The following is a 25,755-nucleotide window of genomic DNA, read 5'->3' as shown; positions in this document are numbered from 1 at the left end:
GTCAGGGTGGCTGCGCTAGTCATGGGAGCGGCCACGCCCATTTTTCAGAAACCCAGGGCGGCCGCGCTGGTATGAGGGGCGGCCGCCCCAGGTCGTTTTTCCAGAATCCTGATTTGACTTGAATTCGAAGAATTTGAAGTCCAGGTCCATTAGGGGCTTATATATACCAATATAAAGATGTTTTTAACAATAAGAAAAGCAAGGAGAGAGTAATAAGAAGACCTAATAGCATAATACAATGAAGGAGAAGAAGATCTTGTTTTTTACTTGTGATTTTTTGCTTAAGTTGTAACGTTGGATGCTTGTTTTCTTATTCGTTTGGACCTTAAACTCTTGTTAACGTACTCTGTTATTATCATTCAATTATTTCAGACCTAGTTTATCTTAGTTATTTACCATGCTTTTATTGGAACCCATGGTGACAATGAGTTCGGTTATGAACTAATCGTTTTCATAGGGTTCTAACGGATTTACTTGTGGATTTCTATAATTAATTATTTTGATACCTAAGCGTGTGGTGATTGTATGATATCCTAGTATTGGTTGTGCTTATTCGTCTTATGTGCGTAGCTAACATATAAGATAACGTGTTAATCTCTATTGAAGCGAAAGTGGATATATAGGTTTAGAACTTGCCATGCTAGGATAGGTTCATGTATTTATTATTGTTAGGTCCAAAAGGTACATGCAGAGGGGGGGTGAATGTATGTTCTTCGTTTTCTAAAATTAATTGCAGTGAAATATCAAATCTAAAATGAAATAACCACACAAAGAGATTCAGGGTAAATATTATTTTTATTCAAAAGTATAATTACCCGGAGGTTTGCTTACAACTTCAAATTCAAAGATCCAAAGCAACAATTATAAAAAGAACCAATACAATGTTCTATCAATCTAGGGTTCTTTTTATCACTCTAAAATTTATAGCTCCTTTACCAATTGATAATAATACACACAAAGAAGCTGCAAATAATGAGTGTAAGACTTTAATGAGGTATGAATCAAATTGGGCAGCACTTCTCTCCTTAATTTTAATAAATGAAATCAACCAACTCTCCAAGAAATAAAATCTGCAGAGTTTCGCTTGAATATTATGGAGAAGTGTGTTTCTTCAATCTGCTGCAAATTTTGTTATATAGGAGGTAGAATTGTAGGAGAGATAAAGACATGATATGTGGAGGTTTTATGTCCACGTACTTAAATTTAACAAGTTGTATTTCGACCACAGTAGTAGTAATTGCCTTAGAATCATTTTTGCATGGCGACTACTAAGAATTCTGTGGCGACCACTATGTAAATAAAGTGACTTGGTTTCTTTTGTTGAACTTGTATGGCGGCCTTTCTTTACAACATGCACTCAAGTTCATGTGGCGACCAAGGGAGAGTGTCTGTGGCGACTTAGTGTAATGCAGTGTGTCGTCTTTGCCTTGGAGAATTCTTTATATGACGACCTCTTCTTTGAACTCTGTGGCGACTTCGAGTAGGAAAGAGTAGGGAGTACCAGTTATATGTTAAGCGAAATAGAAGTGTACATGTGACTTCTTTAACAAACATAAATAGGAGCAGAGGGAGGCGTGTGTGCACTTCACGCGGTGACAACCCAGGAGGGGTCGTCACACGTGTACTACACGCGCACGGGATGACAGGTACAGCTGCCGCAAGAACTTGCTACTTTCAATTGTTTTTCTGTTTGTTTCTTTTCAAATGAGTTGGTTTCCTTTTGTTTGTTAAATAAACAACCTGCCATTTAATGAAGTGCAAAACTTTGTTCTTATGTTTTTTCTTTTAATAGTTCACCTGGGTCCCATGTGGAAATCAAGAACCAAATGCATCCATTCTTTTCATTTGAAGTCATGTGCTCCTTTTCTTTATATATTTAATTTCGAACAGAACCAGGTACATGCATGCAAGTAATACTAATCTGGCTGGCTTGGTTTTAAATTAATACTTGTTATTAAAGTAAATAAATAAATAAATGAGATTTTAATTAATTAATTAATTAATGAATCAAATATTAATTAATTTATTTAAAATCATTTATTGATGTAAAATTAAATAAATAAATGAATTGATTTCCATATATTCATTTAATAAACAATCAGATATTGATTAAAAATAAATCCTGTAAATTCTCAGACTGTACTCTTCTGTATCTGCGAGCCTTCTAATTTCCGGGGTTTTGTACCTTAAAATATTTCCAGTCTGCTCGAGTACAAAAATCACTTGACAGTATTTCTAAAAATAATACTCTGTTTCCTTTTACGGATCACTAACGTCTAGTGCAAGGTTCTGGTTCACAGACAACTAGTTCCACTCTCAGGCCTTCGTATTATACCCGTATAAACCACTGTTAAGTTTTTTTACCAGATACAACCAACTTCACGGGGAATCCTTGAGGTCTTCACACTGATCCTGATGGCTGCTTTGAATGACTTCAACCTTATTCCTCTGATGCCTGGACATATTAATGAATTTCATACGGATCACTGTTGATGTCTTCTTTACTATAGCTAACAAAACCTTTTATGCATAGATCGGACAATTTGGTACACGACACGTGAACACGACACGAAATGACATGAAAAATACGGATATGAGTTTTAATTTTTGGTACACGAAACACGAATGTACACGAACACGAAATTACACGATAGATTTGGTGTCGGATATGGATTTCATTTTAGGTACACGAAATTACACGAGATAAATATATTTATAAATTAATATATATAAAACATGCATATATTTATGTATATAATATAAATATTTACAAGTTTTTATAGAATACTATGTAAATATATATATCTATATATACACTCTCCATATTTCATCAAATTATACATTAAAATAGAATTTTTTATATATTATATATATATTATATTAATTTTTTATTTAATATACACGAAAAGTACACGGAAAGTACACGACACGATTCAAATCGGATATGGGTTTTATATATGGTTACACGAAATCATTTCGGGTCGGATATGAGTTTCATGTTTACGTACATGAAACACGATATTACACAACACAAAAGTACACGACACGACCCGATTGCCCGCTCTATTTGTGCATATACCCAATAAACAATATATACTGATTCCAGTGAAACATATATTATTTCAAAGTCCTTGTTCTATGTTGAGTTATCCAAACCAGTATTGTTGAGTTATACATACAGCTTCAAACTTGCTCAACAATCTCCCCCTATTTGACTGTTACACCTGACGGTCAAATAAACATGGAGAAGCAATAGTTTGGAGGATAACTCAACTAACCTTATCCAAAAATCTTCAATCAGCTTTCAACTTTCAATCCTGGACTTGGAAATAATGTTATCTTATATCTACCACATCTTCTATAAGCATTCAGCTCCAACAGAGAACAGATTTTTCTCTCCCTTATGTAAAGTTGCAAATACCACGTCTTCCAAATACTGCCTTCAATAATCTTCAGATCTTCCCATAAAGCACATAGAAAACATTTTGGAATACGGAACCAAAACCCACCAAAACCCAATAATCTCTCCCCCTAAGATGAAGAGTCCCTTCCTCAGTACAGTAAAGTTAGAGATCCCTCTTCTTAGTTATAGAAAGACTATCAGTCTATAATCTCTTCATAATCTCTCCCCATTAGTTGAGTAGTCCTTCAAAATGTATTCAGAGTAGAACCTTAGGATCAACCAAGAAGAGACTATTTGGTAACCATTCCTCATAGTGCAAGTGTGTGATTTCTATTTAGTGATCTCACATTTGTGTTTCACTCCACTCTACACTCAAGTGTTTTTCACTCAGTCTCACAGTGTGTCACTCACTCAAAGCTCCAAATATCCAAGTGTACCTGTGAGAAAATCCTTTTCATAGAAAAGTTGCCTTCCACCTTCAAGGATGGAAACTCTCAGTCAAGATATTCAGAAATGTCCCTTCTAAGAGGGGAAATTAGGATTCTTTTAACTGGGATAATTCCTTATATCCCTCAACTTCCATGAAGAAGTATACCTTATAAACTCGTCAGTTGATATCTGAGTCCTCATTTACAAGTTTTTATTTTAACTAAGTCAAAATCATATCCGGATTTGAATTCTGGGAAGATAACCAATGATCAAAGATATGCCATTAGGGATCAAAAATTTCTTCTAAAGTCTGTGAGGACTTATCAAAGTAACCAACCAGGATCATATGTTCTTATTCAAGATCAGAGATAAAGAGTAGAACATGATCCAGGATTTCAACCTATTGACATTGACCTTGATATGGTTTGACAATGATTGTTGCGTCAATACCTTCCTTGTGTGTGTGAATATCACATGTGCATTGGAGATATTTTAATCAAGGGGCGGTGACTCTTATATAGATGCCCTGGATGACAGACAAATTTTCAATAGATAACATTATGTTACGAGAATGCACCTAGTAACTGTTTATATGCCTTTTTAGCTCTATATTCTTTTGAGAGAATACAGATGGGCATATAGATGTCTCAGGTTATAGATACTCCACTTTTTTGTGAGAGACAGAGTTGTAGGGTTGACCTTTTCTTCCTTATGTGGTACTTCTTGGAACTATCTCCCTCATTCTCAACACAACTCCAAAACCAAATGGTAATTCTGTCTGATCACTGAGTTGATATCTCAAGAAAATTAAGTGAATCAGAGCAATCAAAGCAAGGTAATGGAATACTGTTTGAGAAGTGTTTGGTTCTAATGACTTGGGTTAGAACCTATGAGGTGTGATAGGCTCTTAGTCAGTTCCTAAAACTACTGAGGGTGTTGAAGATCACAAACATCCGAAGTACAATATTAGAGAATTTAGTGATCAATAACAGAGTGATCTCAGGTCCAGAAAGCTTTAGCTTTACTTACCACCATATGATCATGAAGGATGTCTCAGATGATCATGCTTTCTGATTCTTTTGACAATGCTACTCAAACAAATCTCATTAACTCAAAACACTTCAAAGTTAGTCCAATACAGATCAATACTATAGAGGAAATATATGAACATTATTTTAAGCTTATAAGACATGCATAAGGTAATCAAAATATAAGAAATACATCAGGATCAAATATCCAGAACACAATACAAGCATAGCAAGATCATAAGAGTTTGGTCCAAAAGATTATTAATCAAGTCATAAAATCAATCAATTATGCCAAGAGTATATAAAACAAGTATGCACCAATTGATAAGTCAACACAAAACTAAACCAATTAAAACTAATCCTGACATAATCATGTCACAACTATCACTAGTCATACTGCATATTTATTCTAGCACAAAATATACAGAGTTATTCTAGCATAAAAAGAGAATCAGAGTGACCAAGGAATCTGTTGTCAGAGTCAACTAGGGTCTAAAGCTCAAAAATCATACAGAATTACTCAGAAAACAAGATACAATCACATAAAATATAATCAAAGTACTTAAGCTAGTTGCACAGGATCTAAATCTATGAATCAGAGTTATGATAGAATCACAAAGGAGATTATAGAATTTTAAATCAGAGTGCAAATGATATTGAGATGTGTGTTTGTGCTAAAATAGATATCAATATCATGAGTGTTTGCATCAGAGAAAATATATAGCATGTAAATATTCAAACAACTCATGTATTGCATCAAAATATCTAACTTACTTACCACTAGCATATGACATTTAACACATGGTAATCAGTTAGCTTCAAAACAAGTTTACAAATATGGATATATATAGTGAATAGATATATAAACTTACTTTCCCCTAAAAGCATCATCATAGGGGTAGTAAAGTTTACCCGCACCAAATTACATTTGTTGATTTCCAATTAATTGGAAAAATTCAACATGCCAAGTTCACTAACCAACTTATTGAAGGTAACTTCATCAAGTGGCTTTGTGAAAATATCTACAATTTGGTCCATTATGGGAATATAATGAAGTTCCACAGTATCATTTGTTATATGCTCTCGAATGAAATGATACCTTCTATCAATATGTTTGGTCCTTGAATGTTGAACATGATTAATTGAGATTGCTATGGCACTTGTGTTGTCACAGTAGATAGGAATATTCTTCAAATCAAGTCCATAATCTCGGAGTTGGTTTCTCATCCAAAGAATTTGAGAATAGCATATACCAGCAGCAATGTATTCAGCTTCAGCAGTAGATGTAGAAACTGAATGCTTCTTCTTACTAAACTAAGAAACCAATCTTCTTCCAAAAAACTGACAGCTTCCTGAAGTACTCTTCCGATCAATCTTACAACCAGCATAATCAGAATATGCGTAGGCAATAAGATCAAAGCCCGTATCTTTAGGATACCAGATACCTAGATTAGGTGTACCCTTCAGATATCTGAAAATTCTTTTGACAGCTATTATATGAGATTCCTTCGAATCAGCTTGGAACCGTGCACACAAGCATGTAGCAAACATAATATCTGGATAACTCACAGTCAGGTAGAGTAATGATTCAATTATTCCTCGATAATAAGTGATGTCCACCTTCTTACCAGATTTGTCTTGATCGGGTTTTGTGGTAGTTGCCACCGGAGTCTTAGCAGGTGTTGAATCTTCTAACTGATATTTTTTCAAAAGATCTCTGATGTACTTCGTTTGACAAATGAAGATACCATATGACTTCTGACTCACTTGAAGTCCAAGGAAGAAGTTCAACTCACCCAATATACTCATCTCATACCTACTTTGCATAAGCTTAGCAAACCTTGCACAAAGTGCATCATTCGTAGACCCAAATATAATGTCGTCAACATAGATTTGCACAAATATGGTATCATCTTTATGATTCTTATGAAACAGAGTTTTATCTATGACACCTCTAGTGAAACCATTTTTAAGAAGAAATTATGATAGAGTGTTATACCATGTTCTCAACGCTTGCTTTAGACCATAAAGAGCCTTGAAGATAAAATAGACAAAATATTCAAACTCAGGATTTATGACACCAGGGGGTTGCTCCACATAGACCTCTTCTTCAAGCTCACCATTCAGGAAAGCACTTTTCACATCCATCTGATATATCTTAAAGTTTGAATGTGCTGCAAATGCTAGAAACATCATGATGGCTTCAAGTCTAGAAACTGGTGCAAAGGTTTCATCATAGTCAATCCCTTCTTCTTGAGAGTATCCTTTAACAACCAGTCTCGCCTTGTTTCTTGTTACAATTCCATCTTCATCAAGCTTGTTTTTGAACACCCATTTTGTGCCAATTATTGATTTGTCCTTAGGTCTGGGTACAAGCTTCCACACTTTCTATTGTTCAAACTGATTGAATTCCTCTTGCATAGCAATTACCCAATCAGGATCCCCAAGAGCTTCATCTACTTTCTTTGGCTTCATTTGAGATAGAAACCCAGAATAGAAACATTCATTTGTTGTAGCTCTTCTAGTCTTAACTCCACTATCAGGATTACTAAGTATCAAGTTCTGAGGGTGGTTTTTACTCCATACTCTATGTCTTGGTAGACTATCCCTTGACGACTCAGCATTTCCAGAATTATGTTGTGTCTGACTACCGGATCCTTGTTCTTCTCCTTGTTCTGCTCCCCCTGAGTTGTTTCCAGCTTGATCTCCAGAATCTGAAGCTTGAGGACTGGTCCTTGAGATAATGTGACTATCATTACTTGTCTCATGGCCATTACCTTCAGAGTCTACATCAGAATTATGATCATCAGGATCATTTCAATTGTCATTGTTGTCTGGAACAACTTCAGGTTCATCTTCTCCATCAGAAAGATCTTCACCATCAAGATTATCACTATCATCTTCCTTTTGAATACTTAGGAGCTTAGGGTCATCAAATGTTAATAATGACAAAAATACAACCTCATAATTAAACATGACTCACTATCCACTAAGTCTACTACCAATTATGATATTCAATCAAGAACTTATTAATTGTTAGACTCCATGAAAATTGAATTATGTCCAACTACGCTACACACATGATTTTGACCTTAGTGAGTTTTTCAGAAAAAGAAAATTTAAACAATCTCATTATTATCAAAATCTCACCACTATCTTATGATAAAAATATTAACAAAAATTGTCAACAAATTTACTCAAGTATGTAGTGCTACACAACTCATCACTAACCACTGAGAATGATTCTCAATAGTGTAATGCTAATTAACTCATCACAAACCACTAAATAAATCATCAGAGGTGTAATGCTACTAATATCATCAAAAACTACTGAAATAGATTATCAGAGGTGTGATGCTGCTAATCTCATCACAAACCACTGAAATAAATTATCAAAGGTGTGATGCTGCTAATACTTTAACAATTTGACTTATGGGGCAAATAATAAAGTTGAATTGCTTCAAAGTCCATAAATCAAACTATTAAAGTAGAAACTCAACAAATAACTGCAACAGATATTTAATAAATATATGCATTTAAATATTAAGTGAAAGATGACATTCCTAGTTTCACACCATATCCCGTAGTGATTCCTTTGTTGTCATCTCCAAAGGCCACTACTGGGCCACCTCACTTGTCCACTTCTGATAGCAGGGCTCTATCATTGAACTCTTGTGTATTAAACATCCAATGTTCACAATCCACATGGTTCACTTCACTTTTTCTTTCCCTGTCTACATTATGGATCAAGTTTTCTTTGGTACCCAAACTAAACTGGGTCCAGGGGACTTAAAGAGATTCACAGTTTGAACAATATTATATGCAAATTTAATATGCTTTTGTTTCTCATCGACCGACTCCTTCTTTTCTTTAAAAGCCTTAAGAATGCCTTTAGGCTTCCAAGTAGGAATTTCCTTCCTAAACTTAGGAGGACTGACAGTCCTTGCCCTATCATGCTTTCTACTCATGTTCTTATCATTATGCTTACAAGTAGTGGATGGCAAATACATCAAGTTAAGATAAGAAGACAAGGTATTAAAAGCACATGGAATATATTTAGATTTATGACATGATGAATGAGAACTAGGCATGGTTGGCATATTATGCTTATTATGAATTTTACCTTTATCTACTTTACTCGCAGTACATGCATATGCAAGATGCGAAGCAGAATTATATTTAAAGCATAACTTCCTAGAAGAATTAGGTTTTAGCTGATCTTCATTTTTAATGCTAACACCTAACTTACCTTTTCTATTGCGTCTATTTTTCTTTTTAGCCTTGTGAACATCTCTATCATCTAAGTGAGTTTTAGGTTCATCACTAGAAGTTGACTCCTCAGATGACTCTGCAGTTGACTCCTCATCACTAGAGACATAATCCTCAACAAGCACCTCACCTTCAGTGAAAGAATTAGGAGTGCCCTTTTTGTATAACAAATTATTGACCTTTTCAGAAGCTTGTGATGTATATGAAGAGTTTGATTTACCATTATCAATACTCTCTGATTCTATCACATGTTTCTGTCCAACATCACTGGATCCAATGTCAATTATGGCTCCACCAATTTGGTTGTTAATAGTTTCCTTTGCACTAATAGCAGAGTCTTGATAATCTTTCAACTTAGATTCTAACTCAGCTATCTGACTCCTACGAACAACATCTAAATCCTCACTGGCTTTGACCATGTTCTCTAGGCATTCATTATGTTTCTTAAGATTATCTAATTCAACAGTAATTAGGCCTAGTTCTTCTTGTCTAGTGAGCATCAATCTATTTTTAGATTTTATTCTATGTATTTCCTCTTTAAGGCTGATCACACTAGCATGAAATTGAAATAATTCTACTCTTCTATCCTTATCACAATATTTGCAATCATGCTAGAATATATTAGTAGTGGTCTCAGAAGATACCTGCGATGAAGAGGTTTCCATTAATGTTGGATCATTGCATTTTTCTTCCTCTACATTTATACCATTCTAGTGCTTTCATCAGTGACTAATTCTTTATCCTGATGTTTCTTCTGTCCATCTTCATTCCTTCTCAGACAAGCTTCTTTCTCATTTGCTTTTGTGGACTCTTCCATTTCACTATTAGAGTGTCCCTTTTCTTCACCATCACACAGTTCATGTGTGCTTCCTTCAATCAATTGTTCCTTGCAACATTTACTAGATACTGACTCTATAGATTCTCCAACTTCAAGATCTTGACTGTTTCCACTAGATAACTTAACCTTATATTTGGAATTTATTCTGAATTTAATTGCACTATATTTAGAAGCCATCTCAAACATAGTTTGATCTTCTAATTTCTCAAGTTCTTCCAAAGTATAATATTCATTTATAGCTTCTTCATCTTCAGTCAAATTTGATCCACTTGTAGAAGCTTCCGAAGTCAGTGATCCTTCAACATTTTCTTCAGGAATTAAGTATTCCTCTACTACAGGACATGTTGATTCATTTATGGTCTTGTTCCTGTTGTTCACTGTCTCAGACCCATGTTTGATATTTCTCTGCTTTTCTTCAGCTTCATAGGTCTTCAACTTATCATAAAGCTCATCCAATGACATTGTATTGAAATCTAATCCTTCTCTGTTGGATGACACTTTATTTTTTAAATGATTGGGCAAGGCAAGAATAAACTTTCTGTTTATCTGTTTCTGTGAGTATTTCTTCCCAAGTATACTCATTTCATCTAGAATTTGGGTGTACCTTCCAAGCAACTTATTAGATATATTTGTGATGTCATGTCTAATCTGATTTGTTTAGTTTCAGAACTTATTATCAGAATATCAGAACTTAACTGAAAATCAGAACTTACGGAAGATAGGAAGTTATCAGAACTTAAGGCGTCGGAACTTATATCAGAACTTAAGTGCAGATACACTTCAGGGATGAAAAGTGGCTGATTTACAGGAGAGGATCTGGATTAAACAAATAAAGATATGCACGGAGAGTTGGACAGCTAAAGGACTACAGAAGATAATATCTGATTGATATATTTTAGGAAGAGATATATTTCATATCAATTAGAAGATATCTTGTAATTGTGTACTATATAAACACAGCTTAGGGTTTACACTATAATTGTTATCATTCACGAGAATATTATTCATTGTAACCCTAGCAGCTCTTAGTGATATCATACATCACTGAGAGAGTAGATTACCCTACTGTAACAGAGTTTGATATATTGAATAAACTTATTTTCTGTTACATACTTGTGTTCATAATCGAATTGATTGTAGATACTATATTCAACCTCCTTCTGTAGTATCATTGAGGCCAAACAAGTGGTATCAGAGCCAATCTGTTAAGCTTACAAATAGTTAAGATCCAAACAAACAATCAATCATGTCTGAACTAGCAAAAATACCAAACCCTCAAGAACCTGCAAAGGTTCAACACATTCAAAACACCAATAGATATGAAACCATCAGGGTTCCTTTGCTCAGGGTGTCTGAGTACCCTGTATGGAGTGTGAAGATGGCCATGTTTCTGGAAGCTACAGATCCAGAATATTTAGACAGAATTTATGATGGTCCACACAAGCCCACAAAGCTTTCTGTTGCAGTTGGGAATGAGCCACAGAGGATGATTCCCAAAGAAAAGAGAGAATACACCACTGAAGACATCTCTTCACTAGGCAAGGATGCAAAAGTAAGACACTTGCTTCATAGTGCACTTGACAATGTCATATCAAACAGGGTGATTGCATGGAAGACTACAAAAGAAATCTGGGATGCATTGGAAGTGAGATATCAAAGAACCAATGCCATCAAAAAGAACAGGAAGACAATACTCACACAGGAGTATAAGCACTTTGACTCAAAATCTGATGAGTCACTAACTGATACATATGACAGATTCATAAAGCTGTTGAATGATCTGTCACTAGTGGATAAGGAATATGACACAGAAGATTCAAATCTAAAATTCCTACTAGCTCTTCCTGAAAAGTGGGATTTGAAAGCTACTACAATAAGAGACAACTATGAACTTGCTGATATGTTTCTTGATGAAATCTATGGGATGCTCAAAACTCATGAACTTGAGATGGAGCAAAGAAAGAAGAGGCATGGAGGGAAGTCTAAGACAGTTGCTTTAAAGGCTGAAGAAAAGCCAATTGTCTCTAGGAAGGCAAAAGGAAAAGCTCTCATCATACAGTCTGATTCAGAGTCATCAGATTCTGATGATGATGATTCAGTTACTGAAAATTTATCTGAAGTGGATGTTAATGTAGAGATGATGCAACTGTGTGCTCTTATGGTTAAAGGTATCACAAAGATAGCCTACAAGAAATTCAGAAAGGGTAAGAAGTTTTCTAGGAAAGGTGGAAGTTCTGACAAGAAAGGGTTCAGAAAGTCTGAAGGCAAAGGAGGAAAGTCTGACAGAGGAGACAACTCAAATGTCAAATGCTATAATTGTGGTGAAAGAGGCCACATCTCTCCTGATTGCAGGAAAGGAAAAGGTGATAAAGGCCATGCACTTATCACAAAGAAGAAAAACTGGGCAGACACTTCAGAATCTGAAGAAGAGGCGAACTATGCCTTAATGCCAAATGCTGATAGCAGTTCTGATGCTGCTAAACTAGAGGTACCTCTATCAACCCTTGCTTTTGATACATATGATATTACTGAGTTGAGATTATTTCTGAAAAAAATTTATCTTAGCTATAGAGATCAGACTTTAGAGAATGAAAGATTAAATCTAAAAATCTAAAGTACAAAAACAGAAATAGCTATCCTGAAGAAGAGTTAGTCTACCAGAACACTATTCAGATAGAGAGAGATAATGCTGTGTATGTTAAGAATGAATTGCTTAAACATAATGATTATCTAAAATCTGAATTAGAAAAAGAAAGAGAAATCATCAGGACTTGGACTAACTCAGGCAAAATAACTCAGAATATTCTAAGTAGTGGAAACTGGAAAGAGGGGCTAGGTTATAAAGATGGTAAAAGTGAGAAAGAGACTTTGCCAATTAAGCCAAAGGTAAATCCTGTTAAATTTGTAGCAAAAACTGTTGTGTCTGATTCTGAAGAGATGAAGGACTCTAAGATAGAAGTCAAAGAAAAGTCAACTTCTGACAAATTATAAAGGATAAACCAGCTATAGTAAACATAGGCTTAATGACAAAGAAGCAGCTTAAGTATAAGCTGAAAGAGATTAAAAATATGAACAAGGTAAAGGAAGCTAGGAAAAATAGGAACAGAAAGGAAGGTGTGAATAAAAGTAATAATTATATGCCTGTTCCTAATTCTCCTAAAAAGAAATATTATAATTGTGGAAACTCTAACCATATTGCTTCTTTTTGCAGTAAAAATAAAGATATAAACTCTTTACCTCCTAAATCAGGAGTTAAGAGTCAGTCTATTAGGTTTAAACCATAAAATCCTTGTTTTCATTGTGGTAGTTTATGGCATTCCATTTATACTTGTAAGGAATATCATAGTTTGTACTATGATTATTATGAAATAAAACCTTCTTTAAAGAAAGTTAGTGTAATTCCTTCTAGTGTAAATTATGATGCAAAGTCTGATATAAAGTCTGATAAAAAGCATGTTAGCTTAAACTCTGAAACTAAATCTGCTGTAAATGCTAACAAACTTAACAAGGCCAAAGGATCCAAGCAAGTCTGGATCCTTAAACTAATCAATAGTGGTCTTTGTGATTGCAGGGCAACTGGAAAAACATCCTGGTTCTGGACAGTGGATGTTCAGGACATATGACTGGAAATAAAGCCCTACTATCAGACTTTATGGAGAAAACTGGCCCAGGAGTTTCTTATGGAGATGGCAACATGGGAAAGACTCTGGGATATGGCAATATCAATCTTGGGAATGTCATAATTGAACCAGTAGCTCTTGTCTCAAGACTTAAACATAATCTGCTAAGTGTGAGTCAAATTTGTGACAGAGGTTATCATGTGGATTTCTTTGAAAAACACTGTGAAGTTGTAAGTAATTCTACAGGCAAAGTGGTTCTGAAAGGTTACAGACATGGTAACATTTATGAAGCCAGACTTTCAAAAAATTCTAATGGTTCTGTAATTTGTCTATTAAGCAGAACATCAATTGAAGAAAGCTGGAATTGGCACAAGAGACTCTCTCATTTAAATTTCAACAACATAAATGAGCTAGTAAAGAAGATCTTGTGAGAGGACTGCCAAAATCAATATTTGCTCCTGATGGTCTTTGTGACTCATGTCAAAAGGCAAAATAAAGGAAATCTTCATTCAAGAGAAAAAATGAATCCTCAATTCTTGAGCCTTATCACTTACTGCATGTTGATCTATTTGGTCCATTCAATGTCATGTCTATTACAAAGAAAAAATATGCTATGGTTATAGTGGATGAGTTCACAAGATACACTTGGGTGTATTTCTTGCATAAGAAGAATGAAAATGCATCTACTCTAACTGATTATGTCAAACAGCTGGACAAGTTAGTCAAAGATTCTGTTAAAATAATAAGAAGTGATAATGGCACTGAGTTCAAGAATTCAATCATGGAAGAGTTCTGCAAAGAGCAAGAAATAAAGAAGGAATTTTCTGCACCTGGAACTCCACAGCAGAATGGAGCTGTAGAAAGAAAGAACAGGACTCTTATTGAAGCTGCATGAACTATGCTTGATGAAGCAAAGCTACCAACCTACTTTTAGGCTGAAACTGTGCAGACTGCTTATTTAACACAGAATGCTACACTCATAAACAAGCATGGAAAAACACCATATGAGATGGTGAAGAAAAAGAAGCCAAATCTGAAATACTTTCATGTATTTGGATGAAAGTGTTTTGTTCGTAAGACTCATCCTGAACAACTGTCAAAATTTGATCTAAAAGCTGATGAAGGAATTTTTGTTGGATATCCACTTTCCATAAAAGCCTTCAGAGTCTACAATTTAAGAACAAGGGTTGTCATGAAATCTATCAATGTATCTTTTGATGATAAAAAGATTACCGGACTTGAAGATTTCAATGATCATGATCAGCTGAGATTTGAAAATGAAGATGTAAATTCTGATTCTGTAAATTATGATGACCTAAATCCTGATTCTGTAAGTTCTGATGGGTTAAATTCTGATGTCATTGAAACTGTGGTAACTGCTCCAAAGGAAAATGCACCTATTCAGGGGGAGCAAGCTGATGATCATACCATATCTCAAGACTCTCAAGAAGCATCAGAACCTGTAACATCTTCAAGTTCTGATTCATCAAGTTCTGATTAGCCAAATTCTGACAACTCTGGAAACTCTAATTCTGTAATTCCTGAAGGATCCAACTGAAATTCTGGATTCTCAGAGAGCATAACTTCAGGCGGAGCATCAGAAAATGCTGATGGAGACAGCATGGATCATAGGAGAGGATCCAGTTCTAGAGATCAACTTCCATCTGCAAGGAAGTGGACTAAATCACATACACCTGACTTAATAATTGGAGATCCTGAAGCAGGTGTCAGAACTAGAACAACAACAATAAATGAATGTCTCTATCATTGCTTTTTATCTCAGACTGAACCAAAAAAAGTGGAAGAAGCTCTTCAAGATGCTGATTGGGTGCAAGCAATGCAGGAAGAGTTAAATGAATTTGAAAGAAATAAAGTCTGGACCCTAGTGCCAAAACCAAAGAACAGATCCATTGTTGGCAAAAAATGTGTGTTCAGAAATAAAACTAACAGTGATGGCATAATTACAAGAAATAAAGCAAGGTTGGTTGCTAAAGGTTACTCTCAACAGGAGGGTATTGACTATGATGAAACATTTGCTCCAGTTGCTAGATTGGAAGCCATAAGAATCTTTTTGGCGTATGCTGCTCATAAGAAGTTTAAAGTCATTCAAATGGATGTGAAAAGTGCTTTTCTCAATGGAGAATTGGAAGAGAGGTATATGTTGAACAACCTCCAGGCTTTGTAGATCCAAAATTTCCAAATCATGTCTACAGGCTTGACAAAACACTTTATGGCCTTAAACAAGCTCCTAGAGCATGGTATGAGACTCTGACTCAATTCCTTCTAGAAAATGGATTTCACAGAGGCACAATTGACAAAACTTTATTCTACCTCAACCATAGAAAGGACTTACTTTTGGTACAGATATATGTTGATGATATCATCTTTGGCTCATAAATACAAAATTTTGTGAAAGATTTTCCAAATCAAATGAGTATAATGGGAGAGTTGAGTTATTTTCTGGGAGTTCAAGTCAAGCAAACTAAAGAAGGTACTTTTATCAGTCAATCCAAGTACACCAGAAATCTACTCAAGAAATTTGGAATACAAGACAGTTCTACTGCATCAACTCCCATGGCCACTTCCACCAAGTTAGATAAAGATACTGGAGCATCAGTAGATATTACTAACTACAGAGGTATGATTGGCTCTTTACTCTATTTAACTACAAGTAGACCAGATATCATTTATGCTACCTGTCTTTGTGCAAGATTTCAGGCCGATCAAAGAGAACCTCATCTAATAGCTGTGAAAAGAATTTTCAAGTACCTCAAGGGTACAACTGATCTAGGATTGTGGTATTCTAGGGAATCAGATTTTAAGCTAATAGGTTACTCAGATTCAGATTTTGCAGAATGCAAAATTGACAGGAAAAGCACTAGTGGAAGCTGCCAAATTCTTGGAGGCGGATTGGTTTCTTGGTTTAGCAAGAAACAGAAATCAATTTCCACATCAACTGCAGAAGCATAATATATTGCTGCAGGAAGTTGTTGTGCACAGATTCTTTGGATGAAGAATCAATTACTGGACTATGGGTTAGAATTTTCTAAAATACCTATTTACTTTAATAATCAAAGTGCTATTGCTATGACAGGAAATCCAGTTCAACACTCAATGACAAAGCACATCAGCATTAGGTACCATTTCATAAGGGAACCAGTGATGGAAGGTAGAGTGGAATTGCATTTTGTTCCAACAGATCAACAACTAGCAGATATCTTCACAAAACCACTATGTGAAGCTACTTTTACAAGACTGGTAAATGAACTTGGAATGGTTTCAGTTCTTTCTCAAAATTTGTTTAGTTTTTGTTCTCATACATCAGACTTTATGATCAGTGTTTACAAATTTTCTTATCTCAATGTAATCTGTGCTTAAATTATAACATATTAAACACTGCTTATTATCTATTGTGATTCTATAAACTCTGAAAGTGTTTTGTATATTCTGTGACTATTCAATCTAATAAGGATTATCTTGTTAGATGTTGACTTAGTAGTCTTGAACAAACTATGTATCCCATGTTTGAATTAGTTATTTATGTGTAAATCAATAACACAAGCAAATTCTGATTATGATCTTAGTAAAATTTACTTCATGTATCGTATTACTAAGTCACAAACTAGATTATTGCTTCTTATCTGTCAAATTCTGATGTCAGTAAATCTTAAGGATGAATTACATGCTTGATAAGCCTCACTTATCTAAAGAAAATAAAAGAAAAGAAAAATTGAAATCAGGTACTCCTTTGAGATCTAGAGTAAATATGTGAAAGGGAAGATCCAAGTGCATTGCTGGTATTAAGTAATATGCATTAGTAAAACACATTAATTTTTCTTGGTGACTTTTCACATTCTCTGATTACTGGAGAAATATTCTGATAATAACATAAATTATGATGGCAGTTGTAACTCACTTACACTGAGAAGCCATTGTCAAAAGAATTTCAAAAGATGCATAAAATAAGCACAAACAGTTGAGGTGGATTCTTGCATAACTTTATTCTATAGTAGACTTCACAATTCAAGACAGATTTTAATCATTTTTCTTAGTTATGCCTTATTTCTATGATATACTGAAGTTTATCACACTTTAATCTTTATCTGATAATTTGCACATACACACACTATCACTCCATATGAATGATGAAAATTACTGTGGTGATTAAGTTGTTTCTGATAAATAGTTAAGTCTTATTTGCATAAATTCTGAGGACAAGTTCTGATTATGTTCTGATGATTAAACTCTGAAGATACAATCAGTATTTGTGTAAGAATCACAGAAACAGTCATTCACTTTTTGAGTATAGAAGCCATGTTCAGATGACCGTTAAATTCTGATAATAGTCAAGTTCTGATACAAACTCTGATGCTTACGTGTCACATTTTAATTGGTTGATTCATTATTAGTTTTAACTGTAACGGTCATTTTATTAGAAAATAATTAAGTGAGATAAGAACAATAATAATCATTTGATTAATGGGTTGTGTATTGGTTTTTGCATATGCATGTGTGTAATAATTACTTCACATTTCTCGTGCCCACTAATGACTGCCTTGACTATTTACTATATGACAGGTGTAATTATGCCGGTTTTACTTCCAAAAAGAGTCGTTGAGTGGAAAGAGTATAAAAATTAGAGATAAAAGATTATACAAATCTTTTAACTTCTCTCTTACCTTATCTCTTATTTCTTTTAGTCTCTCTCCCTCTCTCTCTTTTTCTCTCTATTTTCTGACAGACTTTCTTACAGGCATTTTATCAAACACTTTCTACACACACATTATTTCACTTGATTTCTCACAGAAATGGCACCAAAGGACATTATCTTTAATGGAGCCAAGTCCGTCCCCAACAAATATATGGATATTCTCAGCAAGGACGATGTTCCTTCAGATCTTCACTTCATTCAAGATTTTCTGGCTCGCGGTGAGATTAGGTATGCTTTGACCCAACCACAAGCACTCTCAGGAACACCAATTCTGGAGTTTTGGAGGACTGCAGTCTATGATGATGGTGGTGAAGATGGGTATCCAAGCATCATTTTCATAACTGGGGAGGATGAGAACCTGGTTACCCTGTCTACTGTTCGACAAGCTCTGCATTTGCCAGAAAATTGTACTTTCAATGCTCAGATTGAGGACCCACTTCTACAGAGTATGATGGCCAATCTTGGCTATGAGAAAAGTCTTTCCAAGCTGGGACAACTGAAGAGGCCATACATCAGAAGGGAATGGAGCTACTTTTTCGATTGCATCACCAGAGCCTTTGCCAATAAATGCTCCAATTTTGATGTTATTCCAATTCTGAGTCAGCAAATAGGGTATGCACTTCTTAATCAAACTTATTTTGATTATGCTACTGCTATTTTGGGTTTTATTGGGGATAGGTTGAAAGAGGACCCAAATACTGTTTACTTTGCTAGGTTCTGTCAACTTATTTATAGTTTTTGTTGTTCTGATAAGCCCCAGGCCTTTAGTGACTTGATTCAACCTTTTAAACCTCATAAAAGGGCCTTCACAGACTTGTTATTTATTGATAATAAGAAAGACATACTAAGACCTCTTCAAATTCCTCAATCTGTAAAATAGTTCTTAGTAAATTCTGATCCTCAAACATACACAACCATATATCCTGATGTTGCACCTACACAGGCTACTACTCCTCAACCTTCATCAACCCAGCCTTCCAATACTCAACCACGGCCTACTATCAGAACCTACTATCAACCAGCACAATCCTCTCAACCACAACCATCAGCACCTACTATCAGAACCCCACCTCTCAAATCCAAAACCAAACCAACCTTTGGTACTTCTTAAAAGGTGCCAGTTGTAAAATCTGACACATCCTCTAGCCCCAAACCCAAAAGAACTATCTATGTGCCTAAATCTCCACCAAGGAGAAGAAGAAGGATGATTCTGAGAGATGAATCCGATGAGGATGAACAAGTCCAGGTTCCTGCATCAGAACCTGTGACAGTAGAAGCTGAAGAGTCAACTCTTCAGAAAGAGAATGAAGCTGAGGGTTCTGGAATTTTGAAAAGGAAAAGACCTTAAGTTCTGATACAGATAAAGTCACTCCTCCATCTAGAAGATCAAGGAAGACTAGAGCAAGTGTGCATATTGCACAAATTCAATATGAGGATACTGAAGATGCTGAGGAAGGGGATCAGGAATCTCTGATCTCATCAGAACCTATAGTCATTGAAGCTTTGACAGCTCCACCTCAACCTGAAGACACTGTTCATGACACAGTGATCACACCTCCTATCTCTCCATTCAAAAGAACTGCTCCAGTTGAAGATTCAGGGTTAAGTCCTGAAATTGACATTCACAGGTTGAATATACCTTATGTTCTCTATCTGGAAGCTCCACCAGCAAAACATCCAACATCTCCTGTTTCACCAATTCTATAGGCTGAAATTCCTACTACACCAATTCTGAATTTGGAACCTGAAGATCAGAATTTGGAAACAGAAGCTCCAGAATCTCCTTCAATAACACACACTCTGGTGTTATCATAAAATGATGAGATTTTATCAGATTCTGGAGATAGTGCTCCAGCAAGTGCTCCAGTAAATGCTCCAATTCTTGGTAAGGAGGCACTGCTTAAATTTAATAAAGAAGATGCTCATGTTCCATGGGAGGAAACCTTTAGAGGATTTGAATGGACAAAGAAGTGGAATGAACCTGAATTCATTCCCAGCTCACATGTCCAGTCAGCACATATTTCAAAAGCTAATGAGTTGCTGACAAGTTCTGATTTCAAGCACCAACTAAAAGTCATTGCTCTCAGTACTAAAAATCTTCAAGGTCTACACTCCAAGACTCATGAAAAGGTTGATAAACTTCAGGAAGCAGCTGATAAGCTAGACCTGATGCTCAAACTAGACAAGAATATGTTTATCAGACCAATTCAAGAAAAAGTGGAGGCTATTGACCTTGTTCAAGAAAAGCAGCAGGCCCAACTGGATGAGGTCCTGCAGAATCAAGCCTCTCAACAAATACAGCTCAATGAAATCCAATCTTCAGTGGAACTCCTTCTTTCTCTACTCCTGTCAGATGATGCCAAAAAGAGGGAGAAGGTAGTTAAGTCCAAATGCTCACCAAGCCAAACATTGAAGAAAAAGGATGATTCTGAAGATGACCAGGGAAACCCTTACAAGGGCAAAGGTCAAAGTCAAGGCAAGCAAAGTTTATTCACAGAAACTAATTATTGATTCTAGCAAATCTTCTCCACAGAAGAATACAAGTTCTGAAGCTGTGAATGCTCAAACTCTAATATCAAGTTCTGATATTCCGATTCAGTCTGGAAGTCAAGACTCTCAGAAGTTTTTACAAACTCTGAAGCTTAAGGGAAGGGAGACTATTGTCTACTATAAGGATCCCAAGATTCGGACTCTTGATGAAGAAATTGCTAAAAGATTGTTTCTCAAGCATAATCCTGGAATGGATTTAGAGACTCTAAATGAGGAAGAAGCTAGATTTGTTGCTGAGAAGACAAATCCTAATCTAAAGCTTCTAATGCAAAGAAGCCTCCCAAACCTAAGGAAAAAGGTATTGTGATAAAAGAAAGATCTGCCACAGAGATTCCTAGATCAAGTACTAGATCTCAAACTACTACTGATCCCAAAGTCAAGGGAAAAGGAAAAGTTGGAGAGATAGTCAAGAAGCAAAAAATAAAGATTCCTCAAATTCTGATGGATCCTGTGTGTAAGATGGTTCAAGTCTTTGATGATACAGCTGCTGAAGATGAAACTGTTGAAACTCTAAAGAAAAAGAAGATGACAGAAGAATCTAAGACAACCTCTAACATAGCTCAATTGTTCAGAGTGAAGATATTTCAGAACAGCAAGCTACAGAAGAATCTGCAAATCCTGAATAAGTCATCAAGACATCAACCTCTGACAGAGCTCAAGTTGATTTAAACAAGATGGTAGTTGCTGATAAGAAGAAACTCCAATGGAAAAATGTTAAACCATCAGATCCTAAGAAAAGTTAACTGCTATCTAATTTCTTGACTGTTGGAATGAATGCCAGAGAAGCAAGAGACGGATCTGGGTTAGGATCAAGCGAAGCCAAGATCAAAACAGGAGTTGAAGTAACTATCAAAGATCCATTTTTATTAACTGACAAACCACTTGAGGAAGTTACACAGAAACACCTTGACAAGGTTATATCTGCTCAAGTGGTACTGAATACTCATGATAAGAGTAAAGTCAAGGAAAAGCTGATTCTATTTCTTAAAGATGGAAGAACATACAGAATATCAGAATCAGATGTGTTGAATAAATCTCTTAAAGAGATTCAATTCATTCATTATCTTTTGAAGATAAAGTCTGAGGTTACCAGAAGATGGTCAAATTTCTTGATGAAGACCATAAGGGATAAAGCCAGAATCTCTGGATCAAGGGTTGCAGAATTTATTCCAAAGATAGTTGAAGATGATGGAAGAGAAATTCCTATGAGGAAGAATTCTGCTAAGGTAGAAGTAATTCTGAAAGGAAGATGCTTATGTTACAATGAAGACTCTTCATATCCTAGAGTTATCAGACTTGGAGATGGGCTTTGTTAGATATATTTGAGATGTCATGTCTAATATGAATCATGTTTAGTTTTTAGATCTTAACAAACAGGTCATATCAGGACTTACTGAAATCAGGACTTACTGGAAGTCAGAACTTAATATCAGAACTTAAGGTCATATCAGAACTTAAGTGCGGGAAGACTTTCATATAAGGAAGGAAGCTGATTTACAGTAGAAGATTGAGACTAAAATAAAAGAAGATATGCATGGAAAGAGTTAGAAGATTGGAAGACTTGTAGAAGATATCTGATTGATATATTTTAGGAGACATAATTATATTACATATCAATTAGAAGTTATCTTGTAACTGTGTACTATATAAACACAGGCATAGGATTTACACTATATATGTTATCATTATCGAGAAGATTATACATTGTAACCTAGCAGCTCTTAGTGATATTTGTTCATCACTGAGAGAGAACAACAGTTCTTATTGTAACAGAGTTTATTCAATATACTTGATCTTTGTTACATACTTGTGTTAAATCGATTTGATTGTATTAACACTGTATGCAACCCCCTTCTACAGTGTTGTGTGACCTAACAATTGGTATCAGAGCTTTTCTGTTAACACACATACAGTAAAGATCCAAACAATAATGTCTGAAGAAACACAAATTCCAACCAAGCCCACCAAAACTGAAGAAACTCAAAAAACTCAAGCCCACAGTAGATATGAGACTATTAGGGTTCCCATACTGAGACCTTCTGAGTATCCAATATGGAAAGTAAAGATGGCTTTGTTTCTGGAAGCTACAGATCCAGAATACCTTGACAGAATTAATGAAGGACCACATAAGCCTACCAAGCTCTCTGTTGTAGTTGTAGATCAACCAGCAAAGACTATACCAAAGGAGAAAGGTGAGTACACAGCGGAAGACATCTCATCTGTTGCCAAGGATGCAAGCGTAAGGCATTTGCTTCATAGTGCCATTGATAATGTCATGTCAAATAGTGTAATTAATTATAAAACTGAAAAGGAGATATGGGATGCTTTGGAGACAAGATGTCAGGGAACTGATGCAATCAAGAACAGGAAGACTATACTCACTCAAGAGTATGAGCACTTTGACTCAAAAGATGATGAGTCATTAACTGATTTATATGACAGGTTTGCCAAACTCTTGAACGATCTGTCATTGGTGGGCAAGGAATATGATCTTGAAGATTCAAATCTAAAATTCCTTTTAGCTCTTCCTGAAAATTGGGATTTGAAGTCTACTACCATAAGAGACAACTATGACCTTACTGAAACTACTCTTGATGAAATTTATGGTATGCTCAAGACTCATGAACTTGAGATGGATCAAAGGAGCAAGAGGCATGGAAGAAAATCAAGGACAATTGCTCTTAAGGCTGAGGAGGAATCTCCTAAATTGGCTGCCTCAAAAAGGGGCAAAGGAAAGACTCTCATCATAAAGTTCGATTCAGAGTCATCATATTCTGATGATGATGATTCAGAAACTGAAAGTTTACCTGAGATGGATGCTGATGAAGAGATGATGAAATTGTGTGCTCTTATGGTGAAGGGTATCACAAAGATAGCCTACATAAAATTCAGAAAAGGCAAGAAGTTTTTCAGGAAAAGTGGAAGTTCTGATAAGAAAGGGTTCAGAAAGTCTGAAGGCAAGGGAGGAAAGTCTGACAGAGGAGACAACTCAAATGTCAAATGCTACAATTGTGGTGAAAGAGGCCACATATCTCCTAACTGCAAGAAAGGAAAAAGTGACAAAGGCAAGGCACTTGTCACAAAGAAGAAAAGCTGGACATACACTTCAGATTCTGAATATGAGGTGAACTATGCTGTTAGATATATTTGTGATGTCATGTCTAATAATGATTTGTGTTTAGTTTTCAGATCTTGAATAACAGGACAAATCAGGACTTAACTGAAAATCAGTACTTATACTGAAGTCAGAACTTAAGATATCAGAAGTTTTTATCAGAAGATAATATCAGGACTTAAGAAGACATTCAGATAAGGAAGGCGGCTGATTGAAAGGAAAGAAAATCAAGACTAAAACAAGAAGAGATATGCATGGAAAAGAATTCTATGAAGAATAGAAGACTTGGAGGAAAAGATAACTAATTGATATATTTTAGGATGCAGACTTATATTCGATATCAATTAAAAGATTATCTTGTAACTGTGTGTCTATATAAACACAATATAGGGTTTACACTATATGTGTTATCTTAACCGAGAATATTATTCATTGTAACCCTAGCAGCTCTCGTGATATTTATTCATCACTGAGAGAGAACGGTTTCATTGTAATACTGTTTTATTAATAAGATTATTCTGTATTTCATACTTGTGTTCTTAATTCGATTTGATTGTAGTATACACTGTATTCAACCCCCTTCTACAGTGTGTGTGACCTAACAAGTGGTATCAGAGCCAATCTGTTAACACATATACAGTAAAGATCCAAAACAATCATGTCTGAAGAAGAACAAACTCCAACCAAGCCCACCAAAACTGAAGAAACTCCAAAAACTCAAATCCATAATTGATATGAGACTATTAGGGTTCCCATATTGAAACCTTCTAAGTATCCCATATGGAAAGTGAGGATGACTATGTTTATTGAAGCTACAGATCCAAAATACCTTGATAGAATTAATGAAGGACCACATAAGCCAACCAAGCTCTCTGTTGTAGTTGCAGATCAGCCAGCCATGACTGTACCAAAGGAGAAAAGTGAATATACAGCTGAAGATATCTCATCTATTGCCAATGATGCAAAGGTAAGGCATTTGCTGCATAGTGCCATTGATAATGTCATGTCAAACAGGGTAATAAACTGCAAGACTGCAAAGGAGATATGGGATGCCTTGGAAACAAGATGCCAGGGAACTGATGCAATTAAGAAGAACAGGTGGACTATACTCACTCAAGAGTATGAGCACTTTGACTCAAAACCAAATGAGTCATTAACTAGTTTATATGAAAGATTTGTCAAACTCTTGAATGATCTGTCACTGGTGGATAAGGAATATGATCTTGAAGATACTAATCTTAAATTCCCTTTAGCTCTTCCTGAAAGTTGGGATTTGAAGGCAACTACTATAAGAGACAACTATGCTCTTGATGAAACTACTCTTGATGAAATTATGTGCTCTTATGGTGAAGGGTATCATAAAGATAGCCTATAGGAAATTCAGAAAGGGAAGGAAGTTTTCCAGGAAAAGTGGAAGTTCTGATAAGAAGGGATTCAGAAAATCTGAAGGCAAAGCAGGAAAATCTGATAGAGGAGATTACTCAAATGTTAAATGCTACAATTGGGGTGAGAAAGGCCACATATCTCCTGATTGCAAGAAAGAAAAAAATGACAAAGGCAAGGCACTTGTCACAAAGAAGAAAAGTTGGACAGACACTTCAGATTCTGAAAATGAGGTGAACTATGCCTTGATGGCAAATGCTGATAGCACTTCTGAAGCTGCTGAGTTAAAGGTACCTCAAACAACTTATGCTTTTCATACTGATGATATTATTGAATTGAGATCTTATCTTAAAACCATATTCATTAGCTATAGAGATAAGACTTTAACATGTGATAGGTTAACTTCTGA

The sequence above is a fragment of the Apium graveolens genome, chromosome 9 (assembly GCF_009905375.1).
Source record: "Apium graveolens cultivar Ventura chromosome 9, ASM990537v1, whole genome shotgun sequence".
NCBI lineage: Eukaryota > Viridiplantae > Streptophyta > Magnoliopsida > Apiales > Apiaceae > Apium > Apium graveolens.
This window is presented reverse-complemented; position numbering follows the sequence as displayed.